Source organism: Pelodiscus sinensis, chromosome 14 (genome assembly GCF_049634645.1).
Source record: "Pelodiscus sinensis isolate JC-2024 chromosome 14, ASM4963464v1, whole genome shotgun sequence".
Classification (NCBI taxonomy): Eukaryota; Metazoa; Chordata; order Testudines; family Trionychidae; genus Pelodiscus; species Pelodiscus sinensis.
This window is the reverse complement of record NC_134724.1, coordinates 10107099-10121994: the sequence shown is the minus strand read 5'-3', so window position 1 is coordinate 10121994 and position 14896 is coordinate 10107099. Positions and strand designations below refer to the sequence as shown.

Sequence of the window (14896 nt, the reverse complement as noted above, 5' to 3'; positions counted from 1 at the left end):
ATGTGCGTGTTTATATAAATTATGCACGTGTGTAAGTTATTTTATCCCTTTTAAAAATCATAAAACTGCCATTAGGAATGTGGGTTGTACTAAAAATGTATCAATCACAAATTTTTACATAATATATGTATACTTAATTAGCTAACACTGGTTTAAATTCTTCATGGTATTCACTGATTCCATTGCAGTGACTATTTTGTCACAATCTAGTATGCTATTTTTACAGCTAGCTTCTATCACTGCTGGTAGGTAACTATGTGATATATAACTTGCAAGCAGTCCTGCTGTTTGTTACTGGCAATTAATTTCTCTGCTGCCTTTCTTCCATTCAGACCAGGCCTTTATGCTCTAAATCCAGCTATTCTAATACTCCCCACTTCTGCTGTGTAGAAAAGACTCAGACTGACAGATTATCGCAGGGCAGTTAAGCATGTAATTGCTCAAATGAGTTAAAATCCCTTCAAATATCTGTCTTTGTACCTCATCACACCACTTCATGGACTCAAATATTTGACAATTGATGAAGATAAACTAAAGGGATCTTCATTAGCTACCAACCACCGTGACAAGCTTCTTTCAGCTAAAGGCTGGCGAATTTTGGGACTTATTATCTACTTAAAAACTGCAGGAAAGCAGAAAAATACTTCAGTGTACTTTAGACTAGAGAAAACTAGGAGCTTACATGGTAGTTAGGGTCAAACAAAACTGCAATTTGTTAATCTAGAGCTGTACTTGTCAAAAGTGTGCTGTGAGACACTCAAGAAATCTGAATAAAAATTTAAGGGAAATATATCAAAGTTCTGATGGCAGCTGTCATCAAAACCTTTTGGTAAATGGCAAATACAATGATCGTATTCATTACAACATCAGGGAGCAGCAGAAATCCATTTGCCAAATGAAGCCCTTTTATTAGCGCATAGCAGCTACACTGGTGTGAAATAACAGCTTCTCACTCACTCAGTTTTGATGTCAGGTGCCAAGCCCAAGTTGAGGGATGGTGGAGGTGAGCTGTATGAGAAATCTTCAGGTATCTTTAGAGTTCTGACTGAACTGGAAAGGATTAAACTGGATGAGCACTGAGGGTACATCAAGCCTTCCTCTGTTTTGATAGCCCACCAATCAAATGGATAGAAGTGCCCATTAATGGCACCTAGATGAGAAGTGGACACAAGTAAGTGTGTGTGTGTGTGTGTGTGTGTGTGTTTGTTTCATGGTTTCACTGAAGTCAATGGGACTAGAATGTCAACCATCACTGGGAAAAATCATGGTTTTGTGAAATGTGGGCACGCATCTGCATGTGTGTCTGCATGCATACACACAGGCACAAACACATCTGTGTGTATGCATTCTGTGTGTATATATACACAATGACATACACACACTTGTACTGTATATCACTTTTTTCCTCAAAAAATGGCATTCAGCTTGTGAATGGAAAGAAATTGTCATTTGACTGTACTGGGTAACATTTATATCCTTTTTACCTTTGTGCAAGGGGTAGATTCAGGCCATTCTACAGTGACACCAGGTAGTCAGGGAGGTAAAATTTGAATAACAGTATTTTTTTTTATTGTTTCCTTCCTTAAGTATTTTACAAACTTTACTTAAAGCCTATGACTCTTGTGAGGTATAAATGGGATTCATATCAGCCACCACTGAAATTCATTCATCTCTAAGACAGTGGTCCCCAAATGGGGGGGAGGCAGTGGACTGTTTGGGGGATGCATGCCATGGGGGATAGAGAGCGAGAGTATTCCCCAGTCCTTCTGCTGCCAGCCCAGCAAGCTTCAAACCCTGCTGCAACTCCATTCTTCCTCCGGCTCTGCCCATAGCTGGAGCTCCAGCTATGTTCCACTCCCAGCTGCAGCCCCACCCTGGCCTCAGCCCATCTCCTGCCCTGGCTGTAGTTCCACTCCATCTCTGCTTCATCTGCAGTCCAGCTCTTCCCTCCCCCCACCTCCACCCACAGGCCAGTGTTTCCTCTGGCCTCAGTTCTGCCCAAAGCTCTGCCTTCATTCCAAGCACCTTAGCTGAAGAAATAATGTGTGAGAGAGGTGGGACGGGGTTGCAGACAGATTGCATTACTGGTGAGGGGGAATGACAGGAAAAGTTTGGGCCCTTCTGATTTAAGGTGTCTATCTCTAAAAGTTCATAGGAACACAATGTAGGAATAGATGATGTTTATGGGAACTCAAGTTTGGCCAGAACACCAGAGTAACAGCTCCACTTACATACAAAAATACCTTGGGATTTGACCTTCAATTTGTAGAATTATTTAGCTCTTTGCTTGATGTTTCATCCTAAAGCAGCATAATGCACTTAATCCTGTACTTGATTACGAACAGAATACGGAAGTGCTTTCTACGAACTACTAAATTCCCAACACTATTTTTGATGAATCTGGGTTTTCCTGAGAAATTCCCCATTAATGTATTAGCCCAACATAGCTTTGATCAGTTTATGACATTGCACGAGGCCACAGCACAAGGGGATGTGTTTGCAGGTTGGAAACAATAGTAGCATATGACCAAGGCCCATGACCAAAAGGGACTTGTTCCTTTTTGTTAGCGGGTGGATGAAAAAAGATGATTATTGCTTTTGCTTTTTGAAGCTTAAGAAGGTTTGGGAAGAGTGGAAGGAATTCCATTATACTTTTTAAAATTAATTACTGAATCCAGGAGGCAAATAGATGGTTCTGCCATGCCTTAAAAATTAGTTTTGACCAAGATAGCACATATATCAGAACCAATGCAGTTAGTAGGGACTGTCTATTTGTTCTGTGTTTGATCAGCACCTAATACAATGGAGGTGGTCGAACTTATGACTGCTACTGCATATAAATTATAGAACTAGGGATACATGCTGATTCTTGAGTTTCCTGTCAGTCTTTCTTTTTCTAAAGCTGGGTAAGGCTGACAGACCCCAGGTCCTCTCTGGGTGGAATCAAACTTGGGACCTCTGGAGCTTCGTGCATGAGCGTCTATTGCATGAGCTAAAAGCTGACTGGCTACAATAGCAGATTCATAATTCTCTCTGTAAGTGGTCTTGGTGCCACTAGATAGGAAAATGTAAGGGTTACAGCTGCACATGTTACTGTAGTTCTAGGGAAGCATTCCTACCGTGGGTTTTCTCTAGGAGGGAATAGATATATCTGTGTAATGATTCATGTTTTACATATGGAAACACGGCATGTTCTTAAAACCTGCATTGTCTATGTATTGATAGTGCAATAGCACATGTTGCCTTATGTTACATACTCTAGCTCAGGGATTTTTCTATTAGTGCAAGTTTCAGAGTTTTTCTGTTTGTCTTATAGCCAAAGGGCCATGATACCCGTCCTGAGTCCTCTGTGTGTGCCATGTACAAGGGGGGAGAGATTTTTCTGGTAACTGCCTGTTATCCTCTCATGTCTTTTCTCCTCAGCTCAAGGATTTTATACTTTCTCTGGGTTGGGATGGGAAGTCTTTGGCAGTAGAAGTTGTACCCTGTTGCCTAGTTAGGGGAGAACAGCATGGGAAATACAATGTGACCAGAATGAAGCTTCCCTGGGAGAGTCAACTGGTCAGGCCAATGCTTTATGTGTGGATAGACAGGAGTCTTAATCTTCATGAGGTGACCTCACACAAACACAGCTCCATTTTATCAATGGCCCACTGTTTCTTTTGGTGGCTGGCCTAGTGGGTAAAGTTCTGGCCTAGAAGTTAGAACCCCAGGCTCAGCTAATGACCTGCTCTTGGACCACTTTCCTCTGCCACCTTTGTTAGCCATGTCTTTCTCCATTCTGAGCTCTTCAGGGCAGGAGCTGTCTCTTAGGGTATGTCTACACTACCACCCTAGTTCGAACTAGGGGGTATGTAGGCAACCGGAGTTGCAAATGAAGCCCGGGATTTGAATTTCCCGGGCTTCATTCGCATATTGCCGGGCGCCGCCATTTTTAAATGTCCGCTAGTGCTGACTCCGTGCCCCGTGGCTACACGCGGCATGGACTAGGTAGTTCGGATTAGGCTTCCTATTCCGAACTACCGTTACTCCTCATTCCACGAGGAGTAATGGTAGTTCGGAATAGGAAGCCTAATCCAAACTACCTAGTCGGTGCCTTGTGTAGCCGCGGGGCACGGAGTCCGCACTAGCGGACATTTAAAAATGGCGGCACCCGGCAATATGCAAATGAAGCCTGGGAAATTCAAATCCCGGGCTTAATTTGCAACTCCGGTTGCCTACATACCCCCTAGTTCGAACTAGGGTGGTAATGTCCACACTACCACTTACTATGTTCATACAGTGCCTATTACAATGGGACTCTAATCTGCCTTGTCTGTGGTGGGGTTTTATAGTGCTGCCCGGCACTATAGTATCTGAGCATGGCTGAAACCTCTGGCACTAAATATAATAAATACAAACTGTAACGTGACAGACACTATCCAATTGGTCTCTGGAGAGATTACCAATGTGCTGCAGAATTACAGGGGATAGAGGAGAGGGTGACATTGGGCTGAGTGGGCTGTTGCTGATCATTTGGCAGTGTGAGTTGCACAGCAGTGGCTGGTTAGGTATTTGAGTGTGCAAGAGAGCCAAAGTGGAGCACAATCAGGGCCAAACCTAACCAACTGGCAACTCCGGGCGACTGCCCAGCTCACCTGTAGGGTCACCAGGTGGTTTAAAAAAATACTGGGCAAAAATTTGTCAAGCAAAATAATAATAATAAAAAAGGTTGGGGAGTGGGGAGTAACTGGGGAAGCTGAGGAGAGGATTCGGGAGGTCAGGCTGAAATGCAGTCGCAGCCCACCCTTAGGACTGGCTCTGAGCACAATCAAGGGAAGATGAGCAGTGTGTCTGTGAATTCCTGGGACCAGGTCTACACTAGACATGGTAGCTTGGCTGAAGGTATGCAACTTCAGCTATATGGAATACGTAGCTGGAGTTGGCTTACCTTACACCGAGCTTGGTGATATCTCCACAGTGAGAGGCTGACAGGAGCAAATGCTCCCATCGGCTTCTTTTACTCTTCACAAAAGTAGGAATATGGAACACTGGTGGGGGGTGCCCTCTGAGTTTGATTTTGTGAATCTTAGCTAGACTCACTAAATCAAATTCCAGAAGATTGATCATGGCAGCAGTGATATTCTGTTTAGAGAAGAGAAGGCCTAAGTCAAATGGAACCAATAGACCCAAACACTCTAGTAGAATGAATTCACCAAATCTGCACTCCTCCTCCAGCAGAGAATTTGGTCTTGTGCATTTTATTCACAAAATGTATTTATAATGTAAGTGTTCCATTAACTGTTAAGACATGTTTATTTAAAAAAAATTCAAAGCCTTAAAAATGAATGCTGTCTTTTTTTATTATTATTTGTACTGAGTTATTATATAATACTGGTAAGCAAAATGTCATTTTTAAATCTTTCATATTTTTGTTGTCTTAGGTCCTGCTGGGTTCTTGAAATCTGGAAATGGCCAGTATAAATGTGTCCACTACTCCTATTTTCTTGTGTTGACAGCAAGCCTGAACTATTCTGCAACGGAAGAACTGTGCTTAATTTTCTCTGCTCATAGTGAGTTGAACTTTAAGTTTTCTACTGAAGTTAATCACACTTGCTCTCATGAGTAAAAATGTTTTTAATGTGGAACAATAATACCCCAATGAGGTTTGACAAACTATATTTTAATTGTAATTGATTTATACCAAAAGATAAAATGAGTTAATTAGGGAATGCGATCAGAATTAGTGGCGAGGGAAATATGCTATACAGCTAGCAGATATGGGGTAGAAGATGAAAGATTTTTTTAAGGGACTAGATCACTGGCATATTTTAACTTCCAATGGCTGAATTCAGTAATGAAAATATCTCTGTCTAGCACAAACCAAGTAGGTGGATATTCCATATTATGAAATCTGGCTGGAGACTGAATCCTATCCAAAAGATGTAACCGGTTCTGAGTTCCTCACACTTGGCCAACAGTAGGTGGTTGACATTAACTGTACAGTATATATAATACATATGTTTGAGTCTCAACGTTTCTTCAGAGTGTTCATGTGCAGTACACATGTAGGGCTCGATCCTGTAAGTTTTGCTCACCTTGCATGGTGAATTCAGTGGGGATCACTCATCTGAATAAATGTTACTCCAATGTGAGTAAGGCTTAGACAATCAGTCACTTAGTTACTGGTAGCATTTCTGATCATACTGACATGTTCTGTCTTGAGCTGTTACAAGCAGGGGGAAGTACAGACACTTTGGCAGTGGAATGCAATGTATCATCAATAGGGCTGTAATTGCATCATGGTAAATTATAGGGAAAACCCAGTTGCCCTTGTGGAAGCCCCACAAGGGTTTATTCTGAAAAGGAAAAAAAAAAAAAAAAAGAGGAATGCTGTTGCACCTTAAAGACCAACAGATTTATTTGGGCATCTTTCATGGTTTTGAAGTTCTGAAGTTTTTGCATGCACCTGATGAAGGGGGTTTTAAGCTTATGACCTCATGAATCTATTAGTCTTCAAGGTACCACAGGACTTGTTGTTTTTGTAGATAGACTAACATGGCCTCCCCCTCCAAGGGATTATTCTGAGGCCATCAAACAATTGTCCTTTGGAAACTCTCAATGTGATGCAATAAGTCTTGAACCTGACTTTGAGTATACGTCCATGATACATCCTCTCTTTCAAAGATTTCCAGTGTGGGCATAACAATTACTCTTTGATGAAATTTGACATATAAATGGATTGCCTAAAAATGACTGTTTTGTTTAATTGCATCACATTTGTGTTAAAATTTGAGTGGCATAGAGACAATGCTTAAAAACTGCAGATGATGTTTCATGAACTGACTTCTCAGCTGTTTCATTTGACAAAACACCCAGAACCCTCAAAGCAAGCCCTTAGGCCAGGTTTTTCTTAGGGCTTCTGGGAGCAACAGAGAGCCCTTCCCCTGGGTAATGCAAGTGGACAGAGCTCCTTCTGTGACATCAATACCAATATGATATTCCTCCAGTTTCCCCTGGATCCCACAAAGTCACCTCCTCAGGGGCTCTACAGGTTTGGAGTCCATGTTTGGAGAGCAATCCATCCACTCTCCATACATGGACCCCAAACCTGCGTACTTCCTAAGGAGGTGTCTCTGGAGTGGATGGAGTGCAGTGATATGGCATGTCTACACTGGGAAATTATTTTGAAATAACTTATTTTGAAATAATAACTCCCAAAATTACTATTTTGAAATGAGCTTATTCCCCAAGGAAAGCAGGGGTTGTTATTTCAAAATAACCAGTCCTTTATTTCAAAATACAGTAATGGGGGAGGAGGGGTAGTATGGACACTCTGCTTGTTGTTTCAAAATAAGAGGAGTTATTTCGAAATAACTCCCCAGCATAGACCAAGACATAGTCATAGAAAAGGCAAAATTTCCCTCCAATGCCATGGAACTTCTGTGTATAATTTACATACCTTTCTCGTTTGTGTTTTGAGATCCCTGTAGGAATGCTCTGATACTAGGAATCTGAATCTGGATCAGGAACCAGACTAGATTGGAATAGAGGATGTTCTGAGGTGAGAATGAATGTCTTTTCCCTTCTTAAGACATTCATATAATTGGGATCCTCTGATGATACAGAGAATTTCCCCACATCGTGGAAATACATGGAATTGCTATTCAACAAGGTCCAAATCCTATGCCAGTCTTGAACTTTAGGAATGAGTTGGGTGGAAGATTTGCATAATACTGCATATTGTTTACAGTTAATGCCTCTTCTGTGCTGGCACTCTTGGGATTGCTGAGGACACCTCTGAATTATTTTGATTTTTCATGGACTTTGTGATCACAAAGGTAGAATAAAGGACTCTCCATTGAACATCAAAGAATAAATTCCGTGATGTTGGCAAAACATAGTATAATCCACTATATTTCACCTCTGTTCTGTTCATCTTTTATTAGAGTCCTTTTCATTGTTACTATCCTCCTCCTCCTGCATGACAGGTGAGGTCAGATGCAGGATAGTCAATAAAGTGTCTCATGTATATTTCAAAGAGCAGTAGTCAATTAACCTTGAGAGAGTTAGACATTCTCTTGTCTATAACAATAGTCCAACACACTAAATGCAGTCAGGCTATATGTAGGTTCTTGACAGTAGTGAGCAACCCACATGCTAATGAGTAAATCAGAGTAAAGTCCTCTCCTCTCTTGGTAGAAAGCTTTTTAAAAAAAAAAATAAAAAAAAAACAATACAGTATTTGTAACACATCTGTAAATGGGGATGCTCTCAGTTAAAATGAATTATTTGTATTCATTGTTTATAGGTAGCATCATTGTATGGCTTATTCCTTTATGGAGAAATAGAAAGACAAGGTCCTCGACCTTAGAGGCTTACAGTCTAAACATAGACAAAAGGCACAGCCAGATAAACAGCCAAAGAAAGTCCCAGAAGAACAAGTAGGGTAATAGAGACAGTGTACCAAACTATGCTAGTTTTTAACCTTTATAATGATGTTGGATGATGTATGTGGCATTGCTTGTGTCCTTAATTCAATTACTTTTTGTGTGTGTTTAGGAAAATAAAATGAAAATGTCCATGCTTCATTTGAATCATTGCTCTGGAGTGGGGCTGAGGATAAGGGGTTCAGTACGCAGGCTGCCCTGGGAAGAGAGGACTACCCCGGCCCTCTCTCGCTGCCAGAGGCAGCCCATGAGCCTAGGCGAGCTAGGCAGCTGCCTAGGGGTGCCGCTGGCCCGGGTGCCTGATGATGACATCATGGGGCGCCGGGGTGCCCCGTGATGACATCATGGCCATTGATGGCTGTTCAGGCCACCCCGCCTAGGGCGTCAGCTGCTGCAGCTGGCCTCGAGCCACTCCTGCTCACTGCAGCAGTTTGGGGCCAAGTGAGAAGCGCCGATCCATGGCTGCTGCAGCTCCAGTTGGCACAGCCAGGGGAGTGGTGCAGGTCTCCCAGCAGAGCAGGTCCAGGTTCATCTGCCCCTGCGCTCCCCTTGCAGAGTGAGGAATGCAGCAAACTATGCACTTTCTCCTCACTCCTTAATGAAGGGGAGCAACATCCAGCAGTGTCCCTGTATGAATTTGGAGCTGGGGGGGAACTTCAGCCCCCTTGCCCTCCCGAAAGAAGGCCTCCGGGGTGGTAGGCTTAGGGCTGGGGCAGTATTGGACAGTGTGGGAATGCCCCCAGCCAGCATCTTGCCCCTGCTTTGTGATTCTGTCTCTTTTCTGTATGGTGGTATGAGAAACAGTCCTATTCCAGGCACATCCCATTGTCTGGGCCCAGCTAAACCCTTACCTTGCTTTCAGTTATAAGAGTTAAAGAGGAAGCTGTATACTGAATTTAATGGTCCTAGCTCTTTCCATTTAGGGGGATTTCTTAGAGGGACAGACAAACTCCCTCAAATATATAATAGATAGATCTCAATTTTTAGTATCTCAGTATTACAAAATACTTGCCAACATGAATCAAATCCGCTGGGAACTCCTCCTCTGTGAGGCAGGGTAATAATGCTGGAGGAGAGAATTTTCTCCTTCAGGATTTGGGTCTGAAGAACACCTTCCACAGGCAGATTCACCTGGAAGGAAGGAAGAGTGAATCATTATGTGGAATTTTAACTTTTTAAGTTTTTCCGCTGCTCCAAAACATCATTAGCCTGAAAACTGGTACACGTGCACAAAATTGAAGTCAGTGTGATTTTTAAAGTTAAGCAGAGTTGGAGGGCGGATTTTCAAATTCATTTTGGTGACTTATGACCACATGTTCTATTGAAAGTCATTGGAACTTTCTCCCCTAAATCTGAATTCAGCTTACATTAAGCTGAGCCACTGTGGTATGTACGCTGCAGGATGCTGACAGGAGCATGTGCTTCTGTCACTTCCCTTATTCCTCAGAGAATGAGGAGTACGCAACGCCAGCAGGGGCTGCCGTCACTGTGTAATTTGGGTGCCTACCCTAGACCAACCCTCCAGAGGCTGATCTTCTAGTGTTTGATTTAGTGGATCTTCTTCATAGTGTGGACAAGCCCTGAGATACTTTGATAACCCTACTTAGAATCTACCTCCTGGTAGCTATTGTCTACCTCCTACTTGGCCTGGAAATGTATCCGCTTTCTTTTATTAAACATTGGAACATTCACATGCCCAGATTATAACAAGTCCTATCACAATTAATTATAAGCTGTTGCAGAGAAAAAAAGTTGTAATGATTATTGCTTATTTTTTTTCTTTAATGCACCGACACAGGGAATATTAAAAGAAGGCATGTTGTTCATTTTTAGAAAATATTCTTCTTCTCCTCAGGTATTTAGTTAGTGTGTGTGTGTGTGTGTGTGTGTGTGTGTGTGTGTGTGTGTGTGTGTGTGTGAGAGAGAGAGAGAGAGAGAAATACTCTTTATATGCAGAGAGGATCACACTATGATAGCAGAATGGAAATTACTTTTTTCATATCTGTTAGCAAGAAACCCCGGTAGACGCTCCTATCCTTCCAAGGACTCCTCTTCACCTTCCATAAGGCCTGCATTCATCTAGTTATTTTAAATTGGCTGCAAAACACAATTATACATAAAGAAACGGTAAAGAGCTCACTCAAATGTACTAGAGAAGTAAATACTGTTTTCAATTAAACATTAATCTAAAAGATATTATTTCACTATCTGCGCTATAACCAATTTACTTTTTTAAGCAAACACATTTTAATTTCATTTGCTGGCTCAGAATGTTTGGTCTTTTATTGATTATATTTTGAAGTTATTTAGTGTAGTCTAAGTAACTATGTAGACTGAAGGTCTCATCCTGCATTTTGTTAAGTACCTCAGGTCCCTTGGATGTCACTTCTTTAGAGTACGACTACACTTAAGAAAAGATTGAGACTCTGGAGGACGGTCTTCTAGCTTTCGATTTAATGAGTCTAGTATAGACCCCTAAATTGAATGCTGAGGGCAGCTCCCACTGATGTTGTATACTCCTTCTGTGAGGAGTAAGGGAAGCCAACACGAGCGTTTGCTCCCATCAGCCTTACACTGTGTGGACACCACCAAGGCTCGACTTAATGTAAGCCGACTCCAGCTAGGCATTTTGCATAGCTGAAGATGTATACCATAAGCCAACCTGCCTGGTCTAAAATAGACCAAGCCTTACCATGTAAGCAACAATTAGCCCCAAAGTTGAGACAGTGTCTCTTTGAATAACCGACAAAGACTCTCTCCCGCTCTCCCCCGCATATTAATTTTGGTGATTTATGACTCCATGTTGAATGAAGCTACACTAGTTTACATGAGATGGACCACTTCATTTTAATGTCTAAAGATGTAGTTTGAGACTGATTATAAATATTGGGAAAGCATATTGCCACAAATTCTTATCCTGTCTTAGCTTCAGTTCTAGCTGTCGCAGTTAACAAAACATTGAACATTGCCTTTCTTCCAAAAGTTTGCCTTCTATTTTAGATTGCTATCATTTTGGTTAAACAGTTGCTTGATAATTAGATTCCACTGTAAACTGGGGAAGGAAAAATTCAGGTAACCAGAATTCTATTCTATTCTTCAGTCCACCAGCTACGTGCATCCACCCCTTCCATAAAGGCCAATTTTTAGATGATCGTAAGTGGAAAAGTAGTAGAGTGTGACTCATCTATGCAACTTACATGAAATGGGTATTAAGTTAAATGGGTTGCTTGCAGTGCAAAGTAGAAATTGCTCAGGAAGTACTGGGCAGGGAAAGAGCATATGCACAAATTGAGTAGGAAGAGGAAAAATACACCATTTTGGATAAATTGGCATGAAGTTTAATGCTGCTCCAGGGTATTTTAATTCACCTGGCTGGCATTTATATGGCAGGCGATCTATACAGATAGTGACCTTGTCAATATTACAGGGTAATCAATAAGTGCTCAGTTTAATATTAACTGATAGCCTTGTGTGCTCTGTAGTGTCAGAAGTTAATTCTGATTCATAAAAGTAAATTTCGCTTATCTTCTCTACTCCAACTAAGAAAGTAGACTCGGTCTGTGTGTCAGACAACACCATCCAGAGGAGCACTACAGATAAATTTTAAAGGATTAAATTCCTCTATTAATGGCATGGAGTTAGAGCTTAGTCTTTTGTCCTCGCTTTTAATTTCTTGTATAGTTTTTCCAACACAAAGTTGCTCCTATTCCTTTGCCAAAATATGAAATGTGATCTGTTTGAATGTTGTGTTAATTTATTGCAAGGCATCTATCTCTAGAATGACCAGAAACAGAGAAATACTTATAAAAACTTTGATAAAGAAAAGTCTAGTCAGATCACATATAGCACTTCCAGATATTTTCCTTTCTTTGGAATTATCTGGGATGATTTGATTAGTCAGCTATATCAACCTTTAAAAAAAAAGTATATTGGACTTGAACAAGTCAACGAAAAATCATTAGGAACCCCCCTTTTTCAGCAAATTTCAGTTTACTGCTCTTTTACCATACTTTCAGTGTCTGTTGTGCAGGTTTCCTGAATCTATCACCTAAAAATATTTCCAGATTAAAAGTTTTCAAAAAGCAATTAGAAAATGATTGAAAAATTCATGTTGTAGAAACCTAAGATTGCTCATGCTGAGTAGTGAAATAAAGAGGCTAGGAAAGTGATTTGTATATAATCTACCACTCAGTGTGTGCGTAGCTCCCCCAGGCCACAGAAGACAGGATGAGTCTGTTACCATCCCCATCTACAGAGCCTACCTCATTAGCTTGGGCTGTAGAGACTCCTGCTCCTAACTCTGTTTGATCTCCGGTGTGGATCCAGTTGGAGTTTGTTACATATAGACTTGCTCTTTTTACTGGGCTCACTTTGGTGTCTGATTCTGCAGGATGTTAAAGCTCAGCTCTTGAAAAAGATTTAGGATCCTAACTCCCTAGGTTCCTGAAGATCTTAGGAGGATCAGGGCCTCAGGACCCTCAACTTTCATTAGCCAACAGGTGTCCAATGCAACAAGACTGGAACAGGTTAGCTTTCTTCAACAAAAAAACAAAGCACCTTCCCAGTCTCCCCCGCCCACCCGCCAAAGCTACAGTGAAGAGGCCCAACAATAAGACAAGTGATTAACTCTGGTTAAAGTTTAATTTACAAACACATAGCTATCCAGTGAGAGAGAGATCTCTGCTTAAGGGCCCTCAACCAATTCTGACTGAAGTCAATGGAAGTCAATGGACAAGTCAATGGACTTCAGTCCCCTTGATTTCTAACAGCGCAGGATCCAATCCTTACTTATGTTTGACAGTCAGCCTTCTGGAGGCAACACGTCAGAGCTGAACACATGGAAAATGTATCTGAAGTGCAGCCTTGTGTTGCTGCAGTACAACAGGGTGTTTCATCTGAGATTGGCTCAAGGCATCATAAGCACATTTTGCTGCTCCTTTCTGCTGTTGGTCCCATTGTGTGCATGAGCATGCTATTTTCAGCTCATCCTCCTTTTCCTTCATCCATGCCCCATTAAATGGCCTGATTTGATTTGGTTTGGTGTAGTTGGTCAGGAGCATCTGCTAGTGTGGTGCACAACCCCTCATTTGTCTCAGACGGACCACATTATGTGCACACAACTGCTGGGTACTTGTGTGGAGGTTGTTTGCTGTTGTTATACGTGTTTAAAGATTGTATTTCAATCCTTTGGGTACTAAAAAGATATAAACGTTATGGGAGTAAAGAGTCTGCTGATCTAGTGACTCCGTTCACCAGCACATAAGATTATTGTTCAAGTGCACCATTTTGTTGATCTCCTTCATGTTCCCTGAACCACTGTCGAACTAAGAATATATAGAGTAGGTTGTGTATGCCATTGAAACAATGACCTCTGATCATTTACATTGGGGATCTTGACACCTCATTCAGGGCACTTTCCAATTTCCATTAAAACTCAGTACAATTTGTGTGCTTAATTCCCTTAGTCCTTTGAAAGTCTTTTCCCTAGAATGCAGCATCTCTGATCACCTAGCTCAAAAGCACCTCACTTCTTCATAGCTAAGAATCTTCCAGATCTTTCTTGAGTTGAACAGTATCAGGCTTTTTTTATGAGGTGAATCTCTCCCCTTTACTCCCCACAATGTTTTAACCAGTAAGACACACAACTGTCCTACACTAATTATGTTTAAACCTATAGTAGACATCCTTATTTCAGATAACATCTTTACCATAATCCAATAATGTCCAGTTACGTAGGTTTTATAATGATTTCTCTCTCAGCTCTTTTCATCATTCAGGATGATGACCTCAAGAATGCCAGTGAGCTCCACAAAAAAGATTACTAGGGTAAAATTAAAACGTGTAGAAAACTTGTTAAATGTTGTCAGGGTTTATAATTTAAAACTCCTATGTTATTAGATATTGGAGCTGTATAAAAGGTAACTCGTGCAGAGGTGTTAACCTCTGGCCCCATCGATGCCAATTAAAGTGTAATGTGTAATGAAATTTTAATCTCATATAATTAAACATGGTATTAATTTTGTAAAGTGAGGAAAGCTTTTTAACCTGTATTAATCATCCTTTTTTTAAGAAAATAAGTGTTTCTTGCAAGTTGTGTTTTTCTTTTTTTAATTAAAAATGGCCAGAATTTCTATATTTATGCAAGTTCATATAAACTTAAAAAAATTTCCTCTACCTTTTTACACTCATTTAAATATCCAAGGCATGGTTTTAAAAATGCCTTTTAAAATACTATGGTTTCCTAAGGATAGGCTAATATATTTTGTAGATTTAAGTAACCAAAGCTAGATTTATATTGTAGAATTGCCAACTAATATCCATTAAAATCCTTTCCCCATTCCCTACCATGGTCTATCTCAAAACTTGTTAAATCTTTTCATCTTCATCTTGAGTTTTGTCATCCATTAATCTTTTTATAGCAAACCTATTGTAGTAAATATACATGAGGACCAGTTTCTGGTCAATTT

At 40.9% G+C, this 14896-nt stretch overlaps 1 long non-coding RNA gene across 3 annotated transcripts in view; it reads left to right on the top strand.

Annotated features, from left to right (window-relative positions):
- The first annotated feature begins 905 nt into the window (after positions 1-905).
- The window catches only part of LOC142818262 (uncharacterized), a 107461-nt gene continuing 93470 nt past the window's right edge, over positions 906-14896 (top strand). Inside the window, exons 1-3 of one of the 3 annotated variants that reach the window (XR_012895647.1) lie at positions 906-1171; positions 5424-5552; positions 7463-7543. This is a non-coding gene — a long non-coding RNA (uncharacterized LOC142818262). The remainder of the gene's footprint in view (positions 1172-5423; positions 5553-7462; positions 7544-14896) is intronic. The other 2 variants (XR_012895645.1, XR_012895646.1) reach the window with 2 other exon arrangements.